The sequence below is a fragment of the Euprymna scolopes genome, chromosome 12 (genome assembly GCF_053919585.1).
Source record: "Euprymna scolopes isolate OS-2025 chromosome 12, ASM5391958v1, whole genome shotgun sequence".
NCBI classification, from domain to species: Eukaryota; Metazoa; Mollusca; class Cephalopoda; order Sepiida; family Sepiolidae; genus Euprymna; species Euprymna scolopes.
The window spans coordinates 31,628,819-31,643,818 of NC_136493.1; the positions used below are offsets into that span (position 1 = coordinate 31,628,819).

The window sequence follows — 15,000 nt, forward strand, 5'->3', positions numbered from 1 at the left end:
AAATATTCTAATTTAAAAAAAAAAGTTTTTTTTTTAAATTGTCCTGTAAAGTCCAAAGTGTAAAACCTTAAAAAAAAAAAACAAAAAAAAACACGTTGATTTTTTTTTTTTTTTTTTTTAATGAAAGCTCATGTTATGTTTACATCGTCAAGTAAATATCAGACGCTGACGGCAAATATTTTTTTTTTTTTCATTGAAGGTTTTCTTTTTTTATACATTTAAAAACTAAAAATTTAGTCGATAAAGAAGCATTAAAATATATCAATCAAAAACTCGTGTATTTCATTAAAAGATTTTTTTTTTTTAAATCGATGAAGCGGATTTTTTGTTCTAGGGGAAAAACTTATAAGTGAATGTGCGTTTCTTTTTTAACTACGGAGGATGAAAAATACTAATTGTGGTTAACACACGCAATAAAAAAGAGACATTATTTATATCCTTTAATCCGTATTTCATAACTTTCATTTTAGCAGCAGCAGCAGCTCTTTACAGCTTCGCGCAAAACACGTAACGAAAATTTCTACGACCCTCGCTTTAAAAATCGTTTTATTTAAAAAATACATGGAATTTAAAATATAAATATGGATAAATTCTTAAAAATGAAGGATTGAACTACCCATTTAATATATTTTTAAGTAAGCGATTTTTTAGCATTTATATATATATATACATAAGCAAGCAATGTTGATTTTCTTTATATTTTTTTAAAAAGAAAACCGCTTAAAAACAAACAAACAAATATTGCATAATTTGCTATTAAATCTGTTATCTTTTTAAAATTTGGTCTTTGCTCCTTTTATTGAAAAAAAAAAAATAGGGTTTGAATTACATTTTTCAAATAGTTATAAGCTTCGAAAAATAGTAAGTTGAATTATTAAAGTTCTGATCACCATTTTTAATGGCCACTTTCTGATACACCTATAGGCACCGCCAAAACTGGGGGGGGGGGGCAGGTCAGTACTTTTTGACGGACCGTCTTTTTAAAAATCTACCAAATATCAGGTAATTATCCGATCAATACGAAATTTTCAGCGATTGTTAGGAGAAGAATGAACTTTATAACAGTGTACTTATTTTTCATAAACGATATTTATATATATATATTTTTTTGCTTACAACCCCCCCCTTGTTTTGAAGTGGGAACAAATATGCTTAAAATAATAATCTGAAACTGAACAAAACATATTGTGTTGTTGTAAGGGACAGAATTATAGATTAAAAAAAAAAAAAAATTGTTTGCATACCTTATTTTGACGTCTGAATATCAGAACTTCGATTGTGTTTAATTATCCCGCTTTTGAGTTTTGAAGTGTGAAATTCGGTGAATAATGTTAAGTAAAATAATTAATTTAAGTTAAGCAAAACAAATTTTTTTTTTTTTTAATATTTATACGAAAAAAGCCATTTTAAAATTTTTGATAAATAAATTAACAATTTTTTTTTAGCGAGCCGAATAATGCATGACCATTATTAAACAGGGCATGCTTTGAATAATCGATACAAAAAAAAAAATTCGATAAATATTGTGCCCTTTGTGTTAAAAATAGCATCATTTTTTTCGATCCCGTTTGAAAACGTTTGCCGCCTTTCGACTACGGTGGACCAAACGCGCTGAAATAATTTTTTTTTTTATTCTGCTTTAAATTGCCCCCCCCCATTTTGGGGAGCCTGGGCCCCACACACATACACATTAAAAACCAAACTCATACAAATGGTCACCCATCTGGTACTGGCCAGCCTCAGCTTAATAATACATTGAAATTTTCGTCACTGAAAAATAAGTTTTTTTGGCCTGTTTGGTCTTCCATAGTTTTCTTATTATCAAACGAAAACGTAAACAGAGTCGATCTGAACTCTACGTCGACGCGAAATATCTAGTTACCTATATGAATAAGTGGAATTATTTGAAATTCAGGTACTTATATTATAATATTTTTGCATATTCTCTTAGAAAATCATCTTAAATCTTAGTTAGACAATAAATAAATAAATTAATTATTTCAAAAACCCTTTTTTTTTAATATTTAAATACGTTTTTTGTGCAAGACAAAAAATGTCAATTGTTAACTTTTTGGGAAAATTTAACATTTAAAATTGAATTAAAAATAGTAGAAAAAGTTTTACATTATTCTGTTTTCTATATGATAAAATTCAGGGTTTTATCTTTCTGGAAAAAAAAAAGTTACTCAGAAATAATGGATTTTAATAAATGTAATTTAGTTTTAAAAAACAACAACAACTTGATTTTGCGGCCATTTTTGGCGGTGCCTATATTATATATAGGTAGATTGCTAATTATTCATTTAACCAACTTATAAAACTAGAACTACTTTCGTTAAGAATGCTTGAATGGCAACAATATTAAAAGGTGTTAACCGGCTTTGGAAGCCTTTAAACTGTCGAATAAAAAGTCACTTAACTTACCAAATCTTTATGTACATCAAATATTAACGTTAACCTAACAATCAGTTATAGATTTATAACAATTTGGTTCCGTCAATATTTCATTGCATAAAACTTTCGAAAATTCTATTTAAAAAAAAAAAAAAATAGTTAAAAAATGAAAACAAATAAAATCAACAAAACAAACGACATAGCGAAAAAAAGAAAAACAGAAAAGAAAAACAAAAATGAAAGTAAAAATATTTCCGGACAACGCCAGGCACTTTTGGACTTCCGGTTTCTGTTCTGTAGACGGCTACACGGCAACAAGTCAGATATGGTCCTTCTGATTAAGTTATTATTTAGAAGGCATTTTTTTTTTTACACGAGAAAGGGAGAGTTTTGTTAGTGCTTATGCACTCTTGTTATCGTACTAGTATTTCTTAAAATTGTATTTTCAAATTAAATTCAAGTTTCACGATATCTTTTTTTTATTATTATTAAATTCTTAGGTGGAAGTACGGAATAGTTCCAAAACACCGCCCCCATACCTTTGTTAAGAATGGCTTTCAAAATAACATTATTTCAGCACGGTAACAAACATAAGGGTATAAGTACGCCTTTTTTCGGTACTTTCTGCACTATTTGACCCGCGCGCTGAAATGACATTTAGAAAGCCATTCTTAATATGGGGAGGGTATTTTATAATTATTCTGCACAGTCACCTAACAATTTAATAATAAAAAAAAAGATATCGGAAAACTTGAATTTAACTTGAAAATACTATTTTAAAAATAGCGCGGGTCAAATAGTGCATAAGCGCCTTTTTTCTTTCTTTTTTTTCTTAACTATTACAAACTTTGGGTTTGTATTACTGTACACAGATTCGAAAAAGTTGTCAAAAAAACAAAAAAAACAAACAAATATATAACAAATAAATGTTATCAAAGGCAAGATAAGTTACTTTTCTACCAAACTGGATATATTTTTTGTGTTTTTATTCAATGTAACATGTTTATTCAGCTCGAAAAACATGCAGTGTTTACCGATATATTGGAAAATTCAAAATGGCGCCCGGCTTTCTCTTTAACACGGTAAGTTTGGGAAAAGGTGTTATAAATAATAAACTAGACAAAATACTATTAAAAAACCACCGACGACATGTCAACTTATGTCACGGTAACATATATTGAGCGAATTTCTAAGTGTTTTTTGACAACTTTTTCGAATCTGTGTACAATTAAAAATCTATGTTATAACAGAACATTTTGAAATAATGAAATTTTAATCTTTTAAAAATGAATCGATGTTTACGAAGTTTCTTTTTCTTGGCAATTCAACTGATTATAGTATATATTAATTCGAAAAAAAAAAACGCTATTTAAAAAAAATACATAATAATATTAAGTTTATATCAATTTTATAATTGCAACTTCAAGGTAAATTTTTGTTCAATGTGTGTATTTAAATTTAAAAAAATAAATATTTTTTTTACTTATTTGAATGTTTATGTTTCATAATAAATAGAAATTTCGATATATTTAAATATATTTTGTTCGAATTTCGAAAACATAAATATGGAGAGGGGGACACGCACTAAAAAAATATTTCCCCTCGTATATTTTACGAAAACTGCATTTTATATTTAATTTCATTCTAAAATAGATAAGTATAAAAAATTTCATGAAAATCTGACCATTAGTTGATTATGGCTAGATTTATTAAATACGGGTATGTTTTCACGTTCGGAATGGGAACGTTATTTTAAAGCGCCAATTATGTAAACACGATTTTCGTCTCGCAATTTCATTGTTTTCGTTCGATGAAAAAAATGTTTTTAAATTATTACTGGCTTATTTTGCTCTTCTTCGTTTAAATGGTACTAAAGTTATACTGATAATTTTTATCTCTATATAAATAAAATGAACTCATTTTTTCCCGTCTGATTTTGACATTAATAGGATTAAAATCAAGATATTTCATGCAAATATAATATGCACAAACGGCAGAACAATATCTGAGGTGTGTTATAGGCTTATTATTTCTCAAATTCCTCGATAATCTTAGATTTCTATACTTTTTCTGCTGAGAAGTCACGGCCAAAATCGGTTAAGATCAATGGAAGTGGTAAAATATTTTCTCTCTACTAAATTCCTCCTCCCCCTGCCACCACTTAACACCGTTTGGGGATCGTTCACAAGGAACAGTTGAGAAGAGAACACCGGTTTGGCTTCGTAGTTCTTTCATGTGAAGTTATTTAAAATCACTAAACTAAGCTGCAGTGCTCTGTGGCGTAGTAGTTAGCGTGCTGGACAATTCACATTATATTTTCACGTTCGTGCCGACCTACCGTAGTCGTTTTTTTTTTTTTTTTTTTTTTTTTTCCTAAACAACTGGAATGGACTTTTCTTGGTGGCCGAACTGTTAACGTTGCAGATGTTTTTTTTTTTTTTTTTTTTTTTTTCACACTTTATTTTCCTACTTTTACTCATGACTTCGGGTTTGATCCTTCCTACTTACCTACCATAACATTTTTTAAAACTCCCCCCCCCCGTCCCGAAAACAAACACTCGGGCAACGCCGGGTACCCCCGCTAGTTTATAATAAAGTTACATCGTGTTACATATAGGGTGGGGTAATTTTGTGATGACTTTTGCCAGTCCCTATGTATATCACTATAGATTTCGCATGGTGAAATCAAAAAAATCTAAAACTTGATTAGTTTGGAAGAAATGACGGTAGCTTTTACATGAATAAATAAAGTTCATTTAGTCCTGTAAATTTCCATGCATTTTTAACGTTTGTTTCGACGATTAAGTGAAGTACCCAAAATTGTGGCATCGCAGAGCGGTAGACTTTAAATGTAAAGGGAAAGGTAACAACTGTTTGCAAACAATACAGAAAAACTGTTTTTAGGTCTTATGACCTATCATAGATGAGATAAAATCACGTAAGAACAAATTGCCGAAAGAAATTATCGTATTTTTAGCAAAATGCGCAGTTATTTATCGATTCTTCAAAGCTTTTCCTATATAGTGGTATATAAGCAATATTGACCTCACTAAAAGAAAATTATTAATTAATTTTTTTTTTCAAAGATTTAAAAATAGTGTTTTTCGCAAAAATAATATATATATATATATATATATATATATATATAGCTAATCTGAATGATAATTATTATTAACATACTGAACGAATTTTACACTGCAAAACACAAAAATGAAAAATTAAACACATTCAAAATTCGGATTTTCAACTTTAAAATCCAATACGTGCACAATTGTTTTGTTTGTTTGTTTTATGTATAATCTTCGCTCCACTCACAATACAATATATTTTGTTCGGTTTCGGCTGATTATTTTAAGCATATTTGTACCCACAAATAAAGAAGTAGGGTTGTAAGCAATATATATATATATGAAAAAATACACCATTATAAAGTTCATTCTTCACTTAATCGGTGAAAATTTCGTATTGATTGGATAATTACTTGATTTTTGGTTGAGTCAAAAAATACTTATCCCCTCCTTCCGTTTTGGACGTACCTAGTTTTAATATAAAAAATGACTTGTCTGCCCTAAATGTGAACGTGATATTCGTTTTTAGCATACCTGAAAGCCTCTAAAAGTCGTTATTGTAAAGGTGAGTGTTGAGGTGGAGGAAAGTTTATCAAAAAGGCCAAATAATAATTAGGTAATAGTTTTAACAAAAAATCAGCAGACGACATAGTTAAAGAAAAGAGGAAGGTGAAAGTACAGAATAGTTAGCACATTACTCTTCCCCATGTCAAATAAGGTTTTGTAAATAATAACTAGGTACGAGCAAAAATGTCGGAAAAAAATAGGGGACATACTTTTGGAATCCGGTTCATCATAATTATTTTGTAGGTTTTCGACTACTCTTTGATCATATTTGAAAAATTAAAGCCTAAAGTTAATTTGAAAAAAAAAAAAATATATATATATATATATATATATATATATAATTTGTACACGTAAAAAATAAAATTATAATGAAAAATGTTTTCACGGCGACATTCAGAAGCTGACAAATTCAGCTAAATTTTAAAGTTAAATAAATTCATTGTAAAAATCCTTTGAAAGATAAATATTAGTTTTCTGGGTCTATTTCAAAAATAATTAGTAAAGTAATACCTAAGATATTGAATTAAATGAAAAACAAAAACCACCTTGTTTGTACAAAAATTAGCTTAATTAGCCTCCAAAAACGAGAGATTCTGGTTTAGCAGAATCATAACAAACAAAAAATTGTCCAAGTGTGGATATTTTGGAAGCGCAAAATGTCAGAAAATCAAAAGGCTGTCTGAAAGTGATGTCAGGTAGTTAAAAGGAGGTAGGGAGTGCTGGTTTGCTTTTTTCTTCCCCAGCCGTTCATCCATACATTCCTATCATAGACGTTTGTATTATTTTTCTATGTTCCTGCTTTTAAATTAATTTTTTTTCTTCTATTTTTCAAGATTATATAAAAATTATGTTATGCCGAAAATTTCACATACATTCAAGCAAGGAAAATATTGAAATCTTACATATAAAAGTTATGCGAAATATAATGTAAAAAAGTAGAAATATTTTTTGCAAGTATAATTTTTTTTTGTGTGAAAATATTAAATAAACAATGCTTAATTCAATATCGGTAGTTTGAGAAATTAATTTTTCTTTGAGTTATATCGAATTCATTAATACGGACTTTGAGGGCTTTTTTCATAATATTCCTGAAATTTTTTTTTTTTTTTTTTATATTGTTACAATTTACGATGCTTTATTTTCATAAAAAAAGCAAAAACAAAATCATTCATTTTTTTTACTACTGAAAACAATTTTAGTACAGGTGTTTTTTTTAAACAAAATATTACATTTCCACTAAGATTCAAATAATATTATTCCATTACAGATCAGAGGTTGTCCTCTAGTGTTTCTGCCATTTCCTTAGATATGTGTTCATTTGTTTTCCCCTCATGCGTGTTATAGAGAGTAGTGTCATCGACAAATATACCCATCTCCGAAACAATTTTAGCATGGAGGTCATTTATGAATATCAGGAATAATAAAGGTCCAAGGATAGACCCCTGAGGTACTCCCGCATTTATATCATATTACTTAGATGTACGACCATCGAGGACAACTTGGATTTTTCTCTTACTTAAGAAGGATTTAATTATATTATGTATTCTACCAGTGATACCATATGATTTAATTTCCCTTAAAATTTCCCTGTCAAAAGCCTTGGATATATCAAGGGCTACCACTCTACCTTCTCCTATTTTGTCCAGTGAACAGTATAGACATTCAGAGACTACAGTTAAGATATCTGCTGTTGAACGGGCTTGCTTAAATCCATGTTTGTCAGTCAGGAGTTTAGCAGCTGTTAGGTGCTGGACTAGGGCTTGATTTACTAAGGACTCAAATATTTTGGTGAAAAACGGGAGGAGGCTAATGGGGCGATAATTTAGTGGGTTAGTTCTTTCACCAGTATTCTTGAAGACTGGTACCACAGAAGCGGTTTTCCAGCAGTCGGGAAAGCAAGAGTTGTTAAGGCATTTATTGTAAAGTTTGAAGAGAACTGGAGCAACCTCAGCAGAGCATTTTTTTAACAGCACAGCCGAGACGAAATCGGGTCCACATACTTTTGAGGTGTCTAGGTTTTTTATGATACCATGTACCTGAGATGGGTTGATTTTCAAATCGTCTAGTGTGGCGTCTGTCCGCAAAGGAAAGTTGGGAAGGGAATGGTGTGCCAGGTCCAGTGTGGAGTTTGAGACAAACCAACTGGCAAGCAGATTAGCCTTGTCGGTTGCTGTGGAAGCAACCTCATCATTGTTTGATAATGGGGGAATCGTTAACTGTCCATTATTTACTACACTGTTGTAGATTTTCCAGAAATCACGAGTTCTTAATTTCTGTGCTTCGATGCATTTTCTGGTGGTTTCAGTGTAATCTGTCTTAGCTGTCACTATTACTCTCTTACAATTACTTCTAGCTTCTATATACTTCTGTCTGTTTGAATTGGACTTATGTCTGTTGAATCTGCGGAATGCATGCTGCCTTTGAGCAATGGCAGCTGCACAAGCATTGGGGAGAGTGGGGTTTGCTATAGAATTTCCGTGTGGGAACATGTGTTTCAATTGCAGTTTGGAACCATTCAGTGGTCTCATTTGCACACTGTTCCGCTGGAAGAGAAAAGATATTTCGCCATGGGGTATCTCTGATGAGTTCCTTGATGGCTTCCCAGTCAGCCTTTTTGTAATACCTCGTTATTTTGAGTAATGGGTCTTCAATTTTAGGGCGAGAATTTAGGGCGATTTCTACCATTATCACAGCGTGATCAGCATTCCCGAGTGGGCTGTAGGCATTTGTTGTACAATCATCAGGCACTGTGGTCAGAAATAGGTCTAGAAATAAGGCATGTTGATCTTGCTGGTATGGGAAACTTGTCTGAAATGTAACCGTCTGAGATAGGGAATGGGATATAGAGAAGCTATGTGTTGTGCTACCAGCTATGTCTGTGTAATTAGAGAATCCAAGCCAGTTACTGTGGTGAACATTGAAGTCACCAAATACATGTACTTGTGTGCTAGTATCGAGAGAGAGTGCTATATCTATGCTGTCAGAGACTTTGTTTATTAGGGTACAGAGGGAGAGCGGTAGAGAAAATACAAGTAGCTAATGTTATGTTGCATATTTAGCCTGAAGTACAAAGGCCTGGTCGTCTGATTCTAGTTTTATCTCTCTAGTCAGGGGGAGGGTGTTACGAATGAAGACTCCAAGCCCATGCATATGTCTGTCTGAGTCCTTACGGCAGAGTGGGAGATAACCAGGCATGCTAAAGTGGTTAAAGAGAATGGAGGAGTGTAGGTTAGTTTCACTTAATGCTAAGATATCCAGGGTGTTTACAAGGAGAAATAATTCAACATCATCTAAGTTAGTTCTGAGCCTGCGGATATTTGTAAATGCAAGCCTCAAGGGAGGAGGCAGGTTGGTTTTCTTTGAGTTTTGTCCTGGTTTAAAATGTAACTTTTGCTTGAGCTGTCATTTCATTTTATTAAGCTCTGTCTATTGCAACAACCTTACACACTTCTTTTTTTTTGTCAAATTAACCAACTGCATTACAAACAGATTTCCTTTTATGATAGAGGGTAGAACTTCAGCAGTATACTTAATATGTACAATTCATACATGCTAAACTATAACCACCTTGCTACCTATATGAAATCGCCTATACTAGATCCTCATCAGCTCACAACTTACTTTCAGTATCCTCGAACTGTTAATTTCTCAAATCTTATATCTCTGCCTTGGGTCAGCAGGTAGGTTAGTAGGTCGTTGGTGCACACCTCTTCATTTCATAGAGTTCTGAGGGGTGCCGACATCGACCATGTTCTGTGGTGTTCCTGTCTGCCTTTTAGCTTCTTACATTGCGCCTATTTATATTATGTGACGCACTTAGCAGTGTCGGTGAGCCATTTGTTACCAGTTAGTTGCCGACCTACTTGCACCATGCCGAGTCTGGGCGTGATAATGAGGTACGTTGCGGACGGGGGCCTCTGCAGAATGCGGAGGTCATTGGTTCCTTCTTAAGCTTGTTCAGAAACTCAACACACAGTCGATACGTCATACTCTAGGTGTAAACTAACTCCCGAGTTGGGATCACGGAATAACGATCATTTCGCAATCTTTTATACTGTCCCCCCCCTCTCGGGTGCTTCTACACTTTATCACCGAAATTGGAGACGCCATTTTATTTCACTCACCTGCTGTCCAAATCCAAGGGAGAAATCAGTATTTTAAACTATGGCCGAAGTTAGAAATAAATAACAAAAAAAATTAAACTTCCGGAAAGAACGATGAAAAAAAGTAAATAAAGAAAGTGAAAGAGAACATGTATCCGTAATTGTTTAATTGGAAATGTTTCGATTTGATTAATGAGAACGGGAAAGTTTTTCATGAAACTTTTTTTTTTTTTTTTTTATTAAAAACAAAATGAAAATGACATATTCGTAATTGTTTAAACTGGGCGAGCGCCATTTGAAAACGAAAACATTTATTGCATAAACATTTATTGAAAAGTTTGCGTAAGGAAATATAATTCTAATAAAACAATTTTGTAATGAAAGTAACATTGGATTTTTATAATATATATATATATTTTTTTTTCGAACAAATAAATAATTTTAAACATTAGATAAAGTAATAAATGTTAATTTTAAGTTAATTTATTCTTTCCAGAAGCAATCGTCCTCCAGTTTAATTTTTTAGTTATTTCATGCTTCGGCCATTTTAAAATAATGATTTCTCCCTTGCATTTAAACTGCAGGTGCGTGAAATAAAATGGCGTCTCCAGTTTCGACGATAAAGTGTAGAAGTACCCCATCTCGGAGCATTCAGCCTATTCTTGAGTCGAAATTAATTTTTTGACAGTACTTATGAACTTATGTTACCATGCTAAAATAATAACGCTATTATTTAGAAAGCCATTCTAAAAAGGGGAAAGGAGGGAGAGTGTTTTGTAATTATTCTGTACTTCCACCTAACAATTTAATAATAATAAAAAAGATATAGTAAAACTTGAATTGGTAATTTTTTTTTTTTACCTGGTTTCCACCCTAATATTTTCCTTTAAAAAGACAACTTTGAACGGTTTTTGGCTATGCTGAAAACGAATATCTCATCTAAATTTTCTAGAAAGAAGTAGTTTTCTGGATATTAAGTAATGTTATTTCTTATGTTATTCTTGGTACATGCAAGCGAGCACTTTTGCATGTGAACGCAAGGTACGTGCAAAATGAATTCCGATGCTCAAAATATAAACATTTCGACCCCTGCCTTTACTTAAAAAATTCACCAAAAATCAGGAATTTAACCAAGTTTAATGAAATTTTCAGTATTTACCAAATAATGATCACGGAATATAATTAAACCTTCGGCGTAACGTAATTTTTTATATAATATTGAAAAATAAAACTTTTTTTTTAAATTTAAAAACAGGACTATGAAAAAATAATTCAATTGAAAAATGGTAAAATTATATAAACGTTCACGATAGGAATGTACGGATAAACAGCTGGGAGAAATAATAATAATAAAAAAAGCAGCACCCTTACCTCCCTTTAACTACCTGACGTCATTTTCAGACAGCCTTTCGACTGTCTGAGATTTTGGGCTTCCCTATAATCGAGGCCACCGAGAGGAAGAAGTACTCTCGAAGGTTACGGTATAATCAATGTGACGAGGACTTTGTTTTCTTTCAGCTGAACGAAGCGAGAATCTCTCGCTCTGGGGGGGGGGGCTAATTAAGCTATTTTTTGTACTAACAAGTTGTTTTTATTATTTTAGTTACTTTACTAATTATCTTTGAAATGGACCCAGAAAACTAATTATCTTCCAAAGGATTTTTTACAATGAATTTATTTAAAATCAAAATTTAGCTGAATTGGTTAGCTCGCCGTGAAAACATTTTTCATAACTTTTTTTCACGTGTACAGATATTTTTTTCCTTTTGGAAATTAACTTTAGTCTTTAATCTTTCAAATACAATCAAAACGTAATCGGAAACCTACAAAAATTTATGATAAACCGACTTTCAAAACTATGTCCTATCTTTATGCCACCATTTTTTGCTGTACCTAGTAAACAACCCCGGGAAACTATACGGCACACTTGCACGCACCAAGATGGCCACCAGCAATAACATAAAAATGACATTGCGTAATATCCGAAAAGCTTATTTGCGTAAAATTTAAATGCGATATTCGTTTTCAGCATACCCGAAAACCTTATCAAATCGTCATTTTAAAAAGGCGGAAACGGGTAAAAAAATGTACTCTTGAATTTAACGTAAATAGCACGGTAACACAAGTGCATAAGCACCAAAATATTTTATTAAAAAAAAATTAAAAAAAAAAGACTAAATTCGGTGCTTATGTATCTGTTACCGCGCTATTTAAAAAAATAGTATTTTCAAGTTAAATTCAACTTTTGCGATATTTAAAAAATTTTTTTTTTATTAAATTGGGTGAAAGTGGACTGGGGAGATTACCCGAAGACGGTTAATATGCACTAGTTGTCCAACCTGCAAAGTGTGTTTATTCCGAAAGCCGTTCTTAACATGGGGAGGTTGGGACGTTTCTTCTGGAAGGCATTTTCTTATTTTTAACGGGTAAATGTTTACTTTAACTACAACAGAACACCGACCAATAAAATTTGGTATTTTGTAGGTTTTCGGGGTCGCTGACAACGAATCTGATATTCAAACCCGTCGCAAATTTACCGTTTGCATGGTATTAACCACTGAACCCTCGCACTATTTTGTGCTAACTACCGTTAGGTGTGTCAGAAATTTCGTGAAAATAGTGAATAATTCCACCCCATCTTTCCAAGCTTATAACTCCTCGAAAAATGTAATTCAAGCCCTAATTTTTTTTTCAATTAAAAGGAGCAAGGACCAAGGTTTCATTTAAAAAAAAAAAAAAAAAAAAAAAAAAAGGTTTTAAACTTCGGACTTTACAGGTAAATTTCTAAAAAACAGTACTTTTTTGTTTTAAATTTTAATATATTATTTATTGACCTTTTCTCTTCAATTTGTGATATATAAGACTTTGGTAGATAAATTAATTATTTACTTTTTAATAGACATTTCAAAATGGGAGGCGTGAATTATTCCACCCCCTGTCTTTCCAAGCTTATAACTCCTCGAAAAATGTAATTCAAGCCCTAATTTTTTTTCAATTAAAAGGAGCAAGGACCAAGATTCCATTAAAAAAAAAAAAAAAAGGAAAAACAAATAACGTGGTTAAAAAAAAAAGTTTTAAACTTCAAACTTTACAGGTAAACTTCTAAAAAAACACTACGTTTTTTGTTTTAAATTTGAATATATTATTTATTGACCTTTTCTCTTCAATTTGTGAGTAAATTAATTATTTACTTTTTAATAGACACTTGAAAATGGGGGAGGGGCGTGAATTAAAAAAAAAAACCGTTTGTCTAAAATATTATATTCGGTTTATTGGAAAGAACATAAAATTTCACATTGACCCTGAAAATATCGTAAAAATAGAATCAATAGAAAAATTTTGATAGATTTTTAAAGTTTAAAAATTGAAAAGTATTGAGTTCGGAAAATTCATTACTGTTAAAAAAAAAAAAAAATTCTATTACTTTTAAAACAACTTTAATAGTTTATTTTTGAAGTATAATCCATAAAGAAAATAAACAACCCACCTTTAATAGAGAAATTACGAGATTTTTATATTTTCTCCGCAGTTTCGTGTTAGGGGTGTCAAAAATTCCTACAAAAATTCTGATACACCTACCGCACGGCGCACACACCGGTCACCGCATCGTTTATGCTATTCTTACATGATGCGTTCGCGCATGGACGCGCGTAGTATGGTGACTTGTCACATCGCGGAATAATTTTTTAGCAGACATTTGAAATAACAAGAAAGTTTTCAAAAACAACAAAATGTGGTTTATTTTTCTGTGTTACGTAGTTTTTGATGCTTTTTAATTGATTTAAAAAAAAAAAAAAAAAATATTTTTCACGAGCGGTTTACAAAAGCATTTTTCTTTTTCTTGGAGGGGGGTTATTCAATGATAGAACTTGTACAACATTTAAGAGGTGCTTCTGCAGTTTAATTTACCGTTTTATTGCCCCCCCCTCCCCGTAAGTAACGCGCCGACATCCTCGTAATCAACTTCTTCGGGTAGTCCCCCGTGCGTGCGTGCGCGTGCACTTTCACCTTAAATTGTTAGGTGAAATTACAGAATAGTTACAAAATACCCTATCCTCCATATGTTAAGAATGGTTTTTATGTTATTATTTCAGCGCGATAGCACACGCACAAGAAACACCAATTTAGTTGATTATTTGTTAAAAAAAAAAAAAAGGTACAAATGCAAATGCACTTATTGATTCGTGCTATTTTTTAAATAGTATTTTCCAGTTTAGTTAAAGTTTTATGTTTTTTTTTTAAATTAAACTGTAAGGTTAAAGTACAGAATAGGTACAAAACACCCTCCTCTCCCCATGTTAAGAATGGCTTTCTAAATAACGTTATAAATGTAATAAAAAATAAAAAAATATTTAGTTGAGAAAATATAATTAAAATGAAATAAAAATATGTGTCAAAGTTACTCATCGAAATAAAATACCCACCCCCTCCAAAAAAAAAAAAAAATAAAAATAAATAAATGAAATAAATACACGCACGATTAAAAAGTGAAAGAAAGCCTTTTACGCATTTCAGGGAGAAATCATTGAATAAAAACACCGTTTACGCAGGGTCCACGTTCCCCGTGAAATACCACATTATTATTTCAGCACGGATCAATAAGTGCAGTGCAGTAGTACTGCAGTGGAGTGCAGTGCACTAGTATCCCCTCACCAAAAAAAAAAAAAAAATAAATAAATAAATAAATAAAAAAAATCTTAACATCTTTTATTAGGGTACTCATGCAGAGAGTGATCCGTGCTGAAATAATAACGTTATTATTTAAAAAAGCCATTCTTAACATGGGGAGGGTGTTTTGTATCTATTCTGTACTTGTACCTTACAATTGAATAAAAAAAAAACATATCATAAAACTTTAATTAAATGTG

General features: G+C 31.6%; 1 protein-coding gene across 1 annotated transcript in view; it reads right to left on the reverse strand.

Moving 5' to 3' along the window:
* Window positions 1-15,000, reverse strand: part of LOC145291238 (ecdysone receptor-like) — a 315,312-nt gene that overhangs the window by 299,522 nt on the left and 790 nt on the right. The gene's annotated exons all lie outside the window — the stretch shown is intronic.